The 14,646-nt window shown below is 37.7% G+C and overlaps 1 long non-coding RNA gene across 1 annotated transcript; it reads right to left on the bottom strand.

Moving 5' to 3' along the window:
- Positions 1 to 10,335: 10,335 nt before the first annotated feature.
- On the bottom strand, positions 10,336 to 14,646 carry LOC130555305 (uncharacterized). The gene is made up of 3 exons (XR_008963109.1): positions 14,447 to 14,646; positions 10,727 to 10,823; positions 10,336 to 10,440 (listed from the first exon to the last, which is right to left on the bottom strand). It is a non-coding gene; the product is annotated as an uncharacterized LOC130555305 (long non-coding RNA).

The raw sequence follows: 14,646 nt of genomic DNA on the forward strand, positions 1-14,646 counted from the left end.
CCTTTTCACCTTTGAGAGAATGCAGGACATGTAGTTTTTCATGCAGGAAGTATATGATAAAATAAATATTTGTGTCTTGCCTGCACAATCCTGACCTTTAAAAAGCTAACTGATGGTGTAGATCTGGGTTAATTCTGTAAATGGTTTTGTATTGTCATATAGTTTTAGGTGTATTAAAATGTCTTGTTTTTGACCAATTAAAGTTTCGTGGGGAAAAAGGGTCACTTTATCCATGTGATTGTCTTAATCAAAAGGTAATGAAGTCCATTCAAGATTATATTCCTTATACATTATATTCACAACTATACTGCTGTACATGCATTCATTTTTATTTGGCAGCGGCTATTTGCGTGAAAATAGTGACAGATGATATTTACACTAAGTTTACATAGCTGTAGGTTCTGTTTACACTAAGTGAATATGGAAGCATTTCTTAGCGATATGCCATTTACACTAACCAAAAATAGCTGTATTTTCTTTTGTTTAACTGTAAATAGGAGTTAGATGCTATATTGATACTTATAAATAGTGGCAGATACTATTTGCACCTCAGTATTGTTGTGCATTAAACATTATGAAATAATAACCGTGTAAATCATTATATTTATCCAAATAATTAAAAGGATGGTAACTTATTGAGATAATAAAGACCAATACCTTAACCTAAACTTTTTGAATAAAAAGTCATTTTAAGTTTAAATTGATTTTATTGAAAACAAATGCCTTCCTGATCTGATATGTAATGGAATTAGGTAAAAGAGCATTTTTGGCTAAAGGTGAATAAGAACCCCCTATCTCCAGCGTCAATCCTCTACACACCATACCTTACGCCACTGTGGCCGCTGTTTGGACAACAAGGTTACCTGTTTGTACTCAAATTGACACTCCGTTTTTATTTTTTGAAGTGGAGCTAAGTCTATATTTAAAAGGAATAAACGAGATGAGACAAGCTAATAGGTGATCATTTTATTTATTTTTGATCACAGCTGTAAGGGCAAAGCAAAAACCATATCAGCGTACTTTATTACATTAATGAATTATATATGTTATATATTATATGATTCACAAATAGCGTTAATATGGTGGGGGGACGAAAGCAGGGGTGCAGATAGTGTAAGTCATACTGTTTGTCATAGAAACAATGTCATGAAAACATGACAAAGGTTAAAGAGAGGAAATTAAAGTACGACCCATAGAGGTGAACCTTACGTAGCTCCTCCTCGCTGGACGTGACGTGAGGCTCCTCCGGTCTGGATGTGATCTGTAGCTCCTCCTCGCTGGACGTCTAACGTCCGCCCATTTGCTCTGCAGCGAGCACCACTTGTATGGCGTTCCAAATGGTCCTAAAAAATGACTTTGCAGCACACACTCGTCTCACTGAACGTCTCACTCCACGTCTTAACTGTTTTTGTATTCTGCTATTTATTGCATTGAATTCAAGACGCAGACGAGACGTTGACGTAACGCAGACGTCACGTAAATCACGTGTGGCCGTGAAGCGTCTATGCAGACGTCACGCGTCATTCACGTGTAGCAGTGAAGTTATTTGTTTTCATTTTTGCTAACACGTATTGTAACACGCTACTCTACACGTCTTAATGCAGAGTGTCAAGCGTCTACTTCGTTAACTTTCACTTCACTCATTCCTATCAATGAACGTGACGTCTGCGTCTGTCCTAGGAACTAATGTTTATGTGTTGTTTCCTTGACATTCTGTTAATTGTGTTGCGCACTGGCAAGGATCAGCTGTCAATCTTAGTTTATGCTGTTTGTTATGCTTTGTGTAATGTGTTTGTGCAATACATTTAAGTCCAGAACCATTTTATATCTCATTATTATATGTTGTGCATGTTATTGCTGCTTTCTGATGTTTATATGGTTCTGATGCGATCGATTATTGCTGCTCAGTTTTCCGATATAATCATTGAAAACGTACATCATTGTCTATGCTGTAGCGTTGCATTCCTGGGGAATTATGTAATTGCTTACAGCAAGATTATTCAGCGCACTACTATGTTATTGTTAACTCCATTGTGACTTTTGATTTGTTTCATTTGTTTACATGCAATTGTTTTGTTTTTAGCATTTGTTTTTTTCTGCAAAGCTCAGCTTTAGCATCTTTATTTTATCAAACATTATTTTACTTGTTGTTTAATGTGTATGTATTTGCAAGGTTTTACTAGTTTACTGGCACATGTTGAAAAAGTCGAATGCGTAATATTAAAAAAACGGTAGCGATTCAGACTCGAGACCAAGAAAGTCGCTGGTTCATCTCAGGCGTGGTAAAAGCGCTCGCAGGAGTAAAGGCTGATTTACTTTTATTTATATTAAATACTGTATATACTTTAAATTGGGTTTATTAAAACATCTCCAAATATCACTGGGTAAATGAAACACATGAAACACAGCAGTTTCATCGAATAATGGAATGCATAGTCGATATAAAAAACTGGATGAGTAACAACTTTTTATTACTGAACTCGGACAAAACGGAAGTGTTACTTATTGGACCGAAAACTGCTATAAGTAACAACCAAGAATACTGTTTAACTATTGACGGATGTTCCATAAAACCCTCGTCGTCAGCAAAGAATCTTGGCGTTCTATTCGATAGTAATCTGTCATTTGAGAGCCACGTCGCCAACACCTGTAAAATTGCGTTTTTCCATTTTAAGAATATATCTAAACTACGTCATATGCTGTCAATGTCAGATGCAGAGAAGTTAATTCATGCATTCATGACATCAAGACTAGACTACTGTAATGCACTGTTAGGTGGTTGCCCTGCAGGCTTATTACAAAAACTCCAATTGGTCCAAAACGCGGCAGCTCGAGTTCTTACACGTACAAAAAAGTATGAACATATTAGCCCGGTTCTGTCAACCTTGCACTGGTTACCTATAAAGCATCGCGTTAACTTTAAAATCTTGCTTATTACCTATAAAGCCTTACATGGTTTAGCTCCTCAGTACTTGAATGAACTCCTTTTGTATTACAGTCCTTCACGTGCATTACGCTCTCAGGCGTCCTGTCAGTTGGTAATACCTAGAATTTCAAAATCAAGTGCAGGTGGTAGATCCTTTTCCTATCTAGCGCCTAAACTTTGGAATAGTCTTCCCTGCACTGTCCGGGAGGCAGACACACTCTGTCAGTTTAAATCTAGACTAAAGACGCATCTTTTTAATCTTGCATACACTACTCTTCCATAATATAAAATCTTCAGAGGGTTTAGGCTGCATTAGTTAGATCAACCGGAACCAAAAACACAACTGATGTACTTGTTGCATCAAAGAGTACAGAACAGTACTCTACTCTCAGCCAGTCTTGTCTCATTGTTCCAAGGTTACCACAGCGAGCAGGATGCAGTTCATGGCCTGACCTGATGGTAGAGCGGAGAATGGGAAGTGGGGACCTGACAAGAGCTGAGATGATAGAGCTGGATAAAGAAGGACGCGGTCTCTTGACATGTCTTCACCACAAAATTTCAAATGCTATTAGATTATTAATGATAATCTTAAACTATAATTTATTTTATTATTAAGTTTATTTATTTTATTTAGCCTTGTTGTGCAAGCTCTCTGGAGCTTGTGCAGAGGCAGCAGCTTTTGCCAGAGGGGAACTGGAATCCCCTGGTTGGGCCTGGGTTCTCCTGAGTTTTTTTTTCTCGATTAGAGTTTTGGGTTCCTCGCCACCGTTTGCATACTGTTTTTGCACTATCTGCCTGACCGGGGGGGCTGCTTTAGAATTTTAAAGTTTTACTTAATTAATATTGCATATAGGAATTTATAGTCTGTTATATTTGACCTGTGCTTCTCTCTCCTTTATCCTAAATGTGTGCTCTCACTGAGCGTGTGTGTGTGTGTGTGTGCGTACTTGTCTGTGTACGTACGTGTGTGTGTGTGTTGTGTGTGTGTGCGTGCGCATCCGTGTGTGTGTGTGTGTCTCTATGTCTATGTGTGTGGAGTGTTTTGTATGTGGGTATGTCTGTCTTCTGTGTTTTCAACCTTTTCTTGTTTTTGCAGGTACAACTTTAATTATTTTGCTTATAGTCAATATGTCTCATGTACAGCTGCTTTGTAACAATGAAAATTGTAAAAGCGCTATATAAATAAAGTTGAGTTGAGTTTTCTCCGCTGTCGGCTTGTTAACCGTCGACTTGTTGAACAGACTTTCACAGAATAAAATAGACCTATGTGTTTGTTTTTCTTATCAAGAACATGTAAAACAAAATAAACAAGATAACCATATATCGTTGTGTTTTGTTCGTTTAGTTTTGCATGTCTGGTTTTTGTATGATTTCGCTTTGCGCATGTTTAAATGCAGTTTTTATGTATTTAAAAAAAAATTCAAACGTTGCTTATCTTTTCACCATTAAAAAACCTATATGCAGGATATAATATTAGTGCGTTATGAAAAATGTAAAAAATTACGTCTTTATTCATTTAATTTAAATAAACGAATATTCGTTTTTTATTAGCTCAAATATTCGAATATGAAATTATTGAAAAATGCCCATATCCCTAAAGTTTATTTAATTGTGTTTGTTATTGTATTCATTGCTAAACTGATCCATTTTTGTTAACACCTAAGTTAAAAGGTTAGTAGAGATGTGGGTGCCAATTTATTTTCTTTTGTTCTTGTTTTCTCCTGTTAAGGAAGGTAGGGTATTTTGCTGTATTTTGGTACTTTTTTTGTGTTAGTCTAGTTAGTTACTTATAGGTAGAGTGTCTTTTGTTTATTATTTTGGCTTAACCCCCCTCTTGAAGCTTGAAACCCTTCAACAATTTTGTTAATAAAATAACTATTTTGCTTCCTTTGACATTTGAGTTTTTTTTAGATCTTTTTTTTAATTGAGTGATCTTAAGTCTTGCAGCTGACACACACGCACAACACCATTTTTATTCTGTTATGTGCCTCCTTTTGAACCCTAGACTTATGGGGGTTGTAACAGGTACAGTGCCAGTCTCTGCATGGGAGAGGTGGCAGCAACGTAGAAGAAGGTAATGTCATGCGATCTTCTGAAAAGTATTAATTGTGTCAAGTTATATTTTTTATGTTAAATAACCTCAAGTTAAAAACCTTAAATATAAAGAGGCATTTAGTTGCTAGTTTAAATAAAATCTTAATTTAAGATCAGTCAAATTCATGCGAACATGTATTTATTACTTGGCGGTGTGTTTATTGCTTTAACTAACAGTGGCAAACAGAAAGTATACAATTATTTTCTGTTAATAATTGTTTACATAGGTGCATGTCAGACTTACATTAACGTTAACAGCCAGTCGGGGGCGCTTGATAGCGCTTCACTAAACTCACGGAGGTGGAGCTGGACTAAATCAAGCTCCGTCCGTTTTGCGCTGCAGACGCAGACGTCACGTTTAGCAGGCGCAGACGTCACGTTCATGCAGAGGAATGAGTGAAGTGGCAGACGCAGACGTCACGTTTAGCAGGCGCAGACGTCACGTTCATGCAGAGGAATGAGTGAAGTGGCAGACGTCACGTTTAGCAGAAGCAGACGTCACGTTCAGTGAGACGAGTGTGTGCTGCAAAGTCATTTTTTAGGACCGTATGGAACGCCATATTTTTTAGGACCGTATGGAACGCCATACGCTTGATGGGATGGCGCCTGCCTGGACGCTTCACTGCCGCACATGATTTACGTCACGTCTACGTCTCCTCTGCGATGCAATAAATAGCAGAATACAAAAACCAGTTAAGACGTGGAGTGCGAGTGAGACGAGTGTGTGCTGCAAAGTCATATATTTGAGCCCAAACAAACAGACGTAGTTAGACACGTATATTTTTTATACATTTCTAACATACGCCGTCGCAATGTCGCCACCTCTAGACGTTCCTTCCATGACGTCGCCGCTGGTCTTTCGACTGCATTCCCTATCAAATCCATTCAAAGCTCCACACGGACTTTCGGCGACGGGAGGGTAACGTTAGGCTGCTCTTCTCCTGGTTAGGCTTCGAATTGGTAGAAAATACATCTCATAGGTAAGGTAAGAAACGATACGATATACAATAACATAGTACCACCGCGAGTGAGTCGACCGAAACCACACGCAATTGCCGACAGGTCCTTTCGCGATCACAACTTGAATTTATTTATACCTTGAAAAAATTACCGAGGTCCGGACCTCAATGGCGGGTACGGCCAAAAGACATTTCCTTTAAATGCGTTTGAAGTTAAAAACGTCCAACTTAACGTTACGGTCTTATTGCATGTCGGTCCCTAAATTCACGAATATCGAACGTCCAACGGCAAGCCAACTTTATGTCAGTCTTTTACTATAATAGGTTACACACTTCATGTTATGTTTTAATGTTTTGTTTAATTTTTTTTGTTCTTGCTTAGTAAATAATTACACCCAACACGGGACTTTAGTATGAACGTGCTAAAGTATGTGCCACTAAACTCCGCCACAGCAATCTCTTCTGCGGCTCTGCAGCCACAGCCTATAAAAACCGCTGGAAGCTTGAAGAGCCAAACATTCAGTCTGCATTACCAAACGAGAAATGACTACAATTAATATCAACATCTCTCTTCAGGTCTGCCCACGGATTGATGGGCGGGATGCCGATGTGCGTGCCAATGAGTCGGCGACGGACAGCGTCGTCCAACGCCTGCTTCGACGTTTTCAGATTTACGCATTGGCTGATGGGCAGGCTGTTGATGTGCGTGCCAATGAGTCGGTGACTGACATCGTCGTCCAACGCCTGCTTCGAGGTTTTCAGATTTACGCATTGGCTGATGGGCGGGATGCCGATGTGCGTGCCAATGAGTCTGTGATTGACAGAGTCATGCAACTGGTACTTCAAGGTTTTCAGAATTACGCACTGGCTGATGGGCGGGCTGCTGATGTGCCTGCCAATGAATCTGTGACCAACAGAGTCGTCCAACTGGTACTTCGACGTGGTCTGTCGTTTCTGGGACGACATCTCCTGAGGCTTTTCTGAGCAATAGGGACCATGAACAGACTTTGACACGAGGCTTAAGAACTTGGATACTTGTGCTAAGTTGACTTTAAAATAAAAATAAAATACATTTTATTTTGTCAAAAATGTGTACAGATTATTTTTCTTTCTACACAAAAATAAGAAGAAATGAAAGTTTTCATTCTGACAAAAATGTTTATAATGTCATGTTGGTTGTTTTAAACTTGGAAACTCCAGCAGTAAAGGTCTCTGAAGGTATTTATGACTTACTTTGATTACCTAATAATTCTGCTATGTATTAATTTAATATCTGAAACTGCTTTTTGTTCTGGCTAAATACACAAAAGCGAAATACACTTGGCACCAGTGTTGGGTGTAACTAGTTACTAAATAATTAGTTACAGTAATTTATTACTTTCCCCTTGAAAAGTAAAGTAAGGGATTACTCTTATTTTTTCTGTAATTTAATTAGTTACTTCTGATGTAATTAAACTAAATACTTTGTGTAATATGTGTGTGCAATAGTGGAATTGACATCAAAATTCAAAAGTCTTAACTTTAAAATCCTTGCTTTAATGTATAATTCTCACATTTGTAATACTTTGGTCAGTTAATAAGAGTACTTTATGTAGTTTAATATTATTTGATTGAATGAATTAAATAAGCCCTTTCATGTCTATCCTTGAATCAATTGTAATCAAGGTTGATGTAAGATATAGAAAGTAATTAGTAACAAGTAACTAAATACTTTTTGGAGAGAGTAATTTGTACAGTAATCTAATTACACCATTGAATATGTAATTGGTAACTAGTAATTCATGACTTTTTCAGGGTAACTTACCCAACACTGCTTGGCACAAATATGGACAACAAAACCAGTTTTATGGATCAATTTTTCGAAATTGAGATTTTTACATAATCTGAGAGCTGAATAAATAAACGTTCTATAGATATATGAGTTGATAAAATAGGACAATATCTGGCTGATACAACCGTTTAAACTCTGGAAACGGAGAGTGCAAAAAAATCAAAATATTGAGAAAATTGCCTTTGAAGTTGTTAATCAGGGGCACTGTGGCAGACCATCCACTCACAAAAATAAAGTTTTAATAAATTTAAAGTAGAAAATTTACAAAATATCTTCATGGAACATGATCTTTACTTAATATCCTAATGATTTTTGGCATAAAAGAAAAATCGATAATTTTGACCCACACAATGTATTTTTGTCTTTTACTAAAAATGTTCCTGTGCTACTTAAGACTGGTTTTGTGATCCAGGGTCACATATATCAGCGTACTGAATGTGTTAGTCTATTAAAAAAACAGTTAATCTTTAGTATGAATGTCTTCAAGTAAAGCTTCTTACATGCTTTTGAAATGAGTGTTAACAGAACTTTCTCAGGTGAGCTTCCCCAGCTAACAATGTTTTGTTCCCAGAACATATATCCTAACGTTCCCTGCTGGTTTTCCAGGAAAGTTTTCTTGACGTGAATAGAACGTTCCCTGTAGGTTAGGGGAACGTTCCCCTACCTTTGTACTAACGCAAGGGGGACGTTCCGCTAACATTCTGATAATGTTCTTTTAACCTCTGTTATGATGAATGCAAAAAAGTCTATAATCATGTGTTATATATTGTTTGTGGTAACGCTTTAGATTACGGCCCGCAATGTACTGCATAATTAAAGAGGATTTACAGCATAAGTAATTGTAACAATAATGTACCTCTACAGTACATATCTGTAGATAAAGGGGAACAAAATGCAAAGTTTGGGGAGTAAAGGGGTAAGAGGAAGAAAAATTATTTATGAGGGAACTGCATGCCATATAAACATCCAAATCAAACCGCTCTTGAACAACTTGATTATAGTCTCAAAAGACACATTTTACACATTAAAACTCATCAAAATAACTCATAATTGAAAGAAATTATTTGTGACCAACAATCCTAAAATCAATCAAATAAAAAAAGTCAAAAGTCAAATTTACAGTTGAAAGACAGTCTGCGTGCTTCATTCGTGCTGTTTTGTTTGCGCAAAAACTGAACACATCATTTCAGTTTTAAAATACTTACAGAATAAACATTTTTTTTGAATTTCCTGACTTCTTTATTCCCCAAACTTTGCGTATTGTTCCTCTTTACCTACAGATATACTGTAGATGCACATTATTGATACGATTAGTTATGCTGTAAATTCTGTTTAATTATGCGGTACATTGCGGGCCGTAATCTAAAGTGTTACTGTCATGGTCGACTCACAAACAGGAGACCCAAGTGCGGGGAAACAAGAGATTTATTGATACAAAGTCAATAGTCCACAACCCATGGCAGCGCCCACTCCAGACCGCGGGTCTGGGGAGAAGAGTCCACGGGACAAGAAGACCCCTTAGGGCGTAGTAGATCCACTGCTGACGAAGGTGACTGTAACTGGGGTGCGGGGAGTAATTTCCACCTTAGCCTCCCGAGGTGAGAGTAGTCCGTTCTCGTGGGACCAGTAGACAAAGCTGACTGCGCAGAGCCGGGTGATGGAGAGGATCGCTATCCGAGACGCCAACGGGAGCTGTGGAGACAGGAAGGCAGGCCACGGGGGTGAAAGAAACACTACAGACGTTAAAGAGTTCCAGGGTCGTCTGAGACGAGTGCGAGAAAGAAGTCCTATCAACTAGGAACGTGGCAAGCGCTAGCACTAGAACTGTGGCTAGGACAGAGACTAGACAAAGACGAGGTCTAACAAGACATACAACAACTTCAGGCGAGCCGCGGCTACACCTGGGTCAGTCTGAAACTGGCAATCCAACATGCAACGGTCAGACACAAGACGAAAGACACAGGAGAGTAATAAAGGGATTAAACGAGGCGGGAATAGCGGACAGGTGTGGGGCAATTACTAGAACAAGCGGTCTTAATGAGGTGAGTGTCGGCAGGAGTGTGAGTGCAGAGTGGAAAATCACCAGTGCCACACGCTAGACAACACAACAAAACCCACAGGAAGATGATCACCCCGAGCCGTGACAGTTACCTTTTTTGTTGCTCAGAGAACAAGAACTGGTGTTAAATAAATCAACATTTATTCAATTAAACTGCATAAACAACCTTCAACAACATAGAGATAGAACACATAGAAACAAACATTAATATCAACAATAAAAATGTTAAAATAAAATATATAATCAGTTATCATATATTATATATACAACTATTTATTAAATATAGAATGATAAATATAAAAACTGGCTTTAACTAATAGCCAGTGTTAAATAAAACAACATTTATTAAAATTAAACTAATTAAATTAAAGAACATACAAATAGAACACGAAGAAAACAATAACAACAATAAAAACATTATAATAATGCAATGTTGGTCAATTATTTATCATATATTATATATTCATATAAATATAACTATTTATAGTAACAATTTCTTAAATATAAAATGAGGAATATAAAAACCGGCTATAACTAAAGGAATTCAAGTCCATCTTCACTTCAGCATCATCTGAAAATAAACAAAAAAAGGACACAAGAGTAAGACGGATATGTTCTCAAACACTTGAGTTGGAGCTTATAACTATATGTGAAATAGTCATTATAGTGTCGCCAAGTTTTTATGACATACATATATACTTTAATTTTACTAGAAAACATTGTTTCTGAAAGATTTTACAGAAACATTCAAACAGCCTTTAACATCACACCACTAGATGTCGCTTTGAGTTTACAAATATTTTCTAAACGTTTAATATGGTCCATCTAATGAAAATTTAAAAAATGCCATTGTTTACCATTTGAAGTGTCTGTGTGGAGCTTATTTCAAAACGAGAGATATTAGGTCCTCCACATCAGTTGCCCTCAGCTCCTTAAAATGTTTTTGTGTTGCCCCTAAAAAATAGAATGACCATATCTGATCTAATAGAAATACTCTCTGTATGTTAACACAGTAAAAAAAAAACTTTTTAATGACCCTAAAATTATTAATAGCAGTAGTTAGGACAAAACTTGCCTAATACTAGTTGGCAAATTCTTAGGTCTTGGAAGGCCTGTTTGTTCTTCTTCCCTTTAAAACTGTAGGCCCCCAAGACCTCATTTGATGAAATCTTGCACAACATTTTTCCTGACTGCAGCACCAGAATTAAGTCCTCCAAGGAATCGAAGGTAGTTAATCTGTAAGGAATAATTGACGACGGGCCGTTCAATTATCGAAAGTTAATGCACACCCTTCGCGGAGTGGCCGTTACACCTCGGGTGTGCATTAACTTTCGATAATTGAAAGGACCCGAGTCAATTATTCCGCTTATACCACGGTTACCACACCACAAGCCGTTGTTCCGATACCACAAGACGTTGTTACGATGTTTTATCTCAAGACATTTGTATGGTATTTGTCCCGGAATGCACTTGCTGGTAGGACTAATTTCTTACGCATCTCATGTGAAGGCGTTGCTTGAGCCTGCATGCAGTTTTCCGAGAGCGAGAGGAAGACAGACAGTGCACATGCACGCGTTTGATTCACTGAGAGTGAAAAGAAAAAGTACCTGTATTTGATTTGTTTTCGTCGTATTTAACACCCCTGTCGTATAAGAAAAGTATTAAGAGAAAAAAGTGACACGGAGGTTTCTGCACCAGCTGCGGTTCTCTCAGTGGCATAGAAAGCTTTGTCATGACTCTGCTTCATCATGTCATGTCTATTCTTGGTCTTGTAGCAGAGTCATGACAAAGCCTTAGGTTTTATGTGGAGAGAGAGATTGTTGACCTTTCGGCTTTCCATACTCTCTCTCTCTGGTCCGTGTCTCTGTTCCCGCCATCTCGTTTCCTCGTTAACTTTCCCTGAGTGTTTCATTACCCACACCTGCCCTGTGTAATTATCCCTCGTTTGTCTTGCCTATAAATGCCCTCATGTTTCTTTGTCTTGTGCTCGTGTATTGTATGTGCGTGGTGTCCTTGCGGTCTGATGTCAATGGTGCTATTATTGCCTGTTTCGTCGGTTATACTGCCTGCATTTGGGTTCTTTCCTTGCCGTTCGTGACAAGCTTCCTGCGTGTTTTAAGTCCCGTTTACCCATTCCACAGACGAATTTAAGATGTTGTTATTTTTGTGCTTCGTGTTTTATCTTTAACCCGCTGATTGTGTCATGTAGTTTGCCGTTACCTTTGATATATGCTTTAGTTTTTCATCTGAACAGTTCTGTACAGTGCTCTCGCCACTGTTGTTCAAATGTTCATGCTGTCCATAAATGTTAATACTTATTTCTTCTCAGACAATGGAATTTGACTTGTTACTTGTCTGTTGTTAGATACGTGTTCATGGTGGACAGTAGGCTACATTTAAGTTAATTTTGGCGAAGTGATATGGAACTGTAATGCAGTCAGCAAACCTGGAACACCTTCATAGGTGTGCATTTATCGAAAGTTAATGCATATCCATAGAACGTTTGTCAGCCAATCAGATTGAAGCATTCAACAGCCCCGTGGTCATTTAACACTTAAAGTGTGTCCTACTAAGGTCATAACGATTTATTCATTCGTAATCATTGATCAGTGGGTTGAGTTCTGCTTATCAAGTTTTAACTGACATGCTACAGATGAAATACTTTAACAGGTTTACATCCGAAGAAAGCTGGGGATGAGAAGGAGAATAAGAGAGAAAGAAGCATGCATTTACAGATAAACATACAGTATCTTGTTCCCCAAAGCCATTGTACCAGTACCCTTTAATGATTGTGGACTCATCGATATATAACATATTTCATCACCTCGACAAACAGATTGTTAAACGAAACACTGTGCCCCAGTCTGACCCTGCAGGTTTATAATTTCAGGCCAGAAATTAAGCAACCACAAAAAAAAAATCTTTCACTGTGACAGTGCATTGAACAACATTTCATGATGCTCAAGTCAACACCATACATTTAAAAAACAGGTGAATGTAAACTTTTGGACTTGGTGACCAGCTTGAATTGGTATTGTCGTGGCGAAAAGTCGGTCAGCCAATGTTGAAAGAATTCACGAAGACCAGAGAGCCAGGTTTCCAGAGGTTTCAATCTTTATTTGCTCGAGCAAGCAAAGTGAGACACACAGAGTTCATCTGTAGATGCCCAACGAATACATGTCTGACTCCATCTTTTATACATTGTTCTCAAGTTGTTATCACAGTTCAAACCAATCATGTTTTACCTGACATCATCTTCTACCAACCAGGTTTTACATGACATCACTTATTTTTATTAGCCCATCCCCTTATCACTCGCTACAGTTATATTTCATCCTGCACTTGCTACAGTTATATTTCCGGCCTACCATATTAAGATCTCCGGCCTACCATATTAAGATCTCCGGCCTACCATGTTAAGATCTCCGGCCTACCATATTAAGATATCTGGCCTACCATATTAAGATCTAATTGTAGGGAGCGCTTTCAATAACACAAACGTATATCATGTGCTCTTTATCTTGATACCTTTCCAGGGGCTTTCGGACGTCTCAATAACACATACGTATATCATGTGCAATAACACATACGTATATCAAGTGCTTTTTATCTTGACACCTTTCCGGGGGCTTTCGGACGATACATGATTTAACCTTGGTTTTATTAAAAATGAACTCATGGTTTAGTGTGATAATGATAAACAACCCAGCGTTCTTAATTAAACTTCTCTACAAAAGTGTGTGTGGTGTACGTGCAGTTCCTGTCGTAATTAGATAAGATATTTGGTGTGTACGCAGGTGTTCAAGTGTTCAAACTCATACATGAGGCCCATAGCCCTTGTTACAAGAAGTATATGAACTCTATAACTTCCTTTAAATGTATTCTTTATATAAGAAAACTATTTTATATAAGAAAACTCAGTAATATATTTAGAATATACGAAAAGTCAATAATATGTCAAGAAAAACCACCACAGTATTTTGTTAAATAACCGATTTTATCATTTAGTAATGGCCTCATAAAGCTACAAAATACATGTAGGCTTAACACACAAAATAATAATAGTTGACTCCAAATAGCATTTTAGGAGGTTTACACCCACCTGACCTTAAATGTATGGTGTTGACTTCTTGAGCATTAGAGAATGTATCTTTTGTAATTGTGTATGAGTCTGTTAATTGTCCTCAGTGTAAAAAAGATGAATCTCAGTATCGTACAGTAGCATTCTTCAAAATATCTTTTGTGTTCTGCAGAAGAAATAAAGTCATACATGTTTGAAATGAGAAGAGGGTGAGCACATGATAACAGAAAAAAGTTTTGCATTTTAATTTTATATTAAGAACAATTTTCTAGTGGACTCAAATAAAATACGTAGGTTCACAGTAATAACACTGTATAAATACTGTATGAATGTTTGAGGCAATCAATTTCCCAACTGTAAAATAAGTTTGCCAACAATTGCCAGTAATTTTAGCACAGTGTACAGTGGAGTTTAATGCTACAAAAGTGGCTGTCAATAGTTTACTGTAGTTAAATTTTTTACAGTGTACTTTTAAAATTCTCGCATATGTATTTACCATTTTGGTTCTTTTGTCCTTGTAGGCCAGTTCAGTGTCCAGCTGCTGGAGTTCTTCCACAGTCTGACATGGCCCATTATCCAGCAAGTCCCCCCTTCGTCTGACACCGTCACAGCTGTAGCAGCCAGTAACTTTCTCTGCATGGCCAGGATTTCTTGCTAATTTTCAACAATCTCTTGCAATTTTTGCAAGATTTTAGT

Source organism: Triplophysa rosa, linkage group LG6 (assembly GCF_024868665.1).
Source record: "Triplophysa rosa linkage group LG6, Trosa_1v2, whole genome shotgun sequence".
Taxonomy (NCBI): domain Eukaryota; kingdom Metazoa; phylum Chordata; class Actinopteri; order Cypriniformes; family Nemacheilidae; genus Triplophysa; species Triplophysa rosa.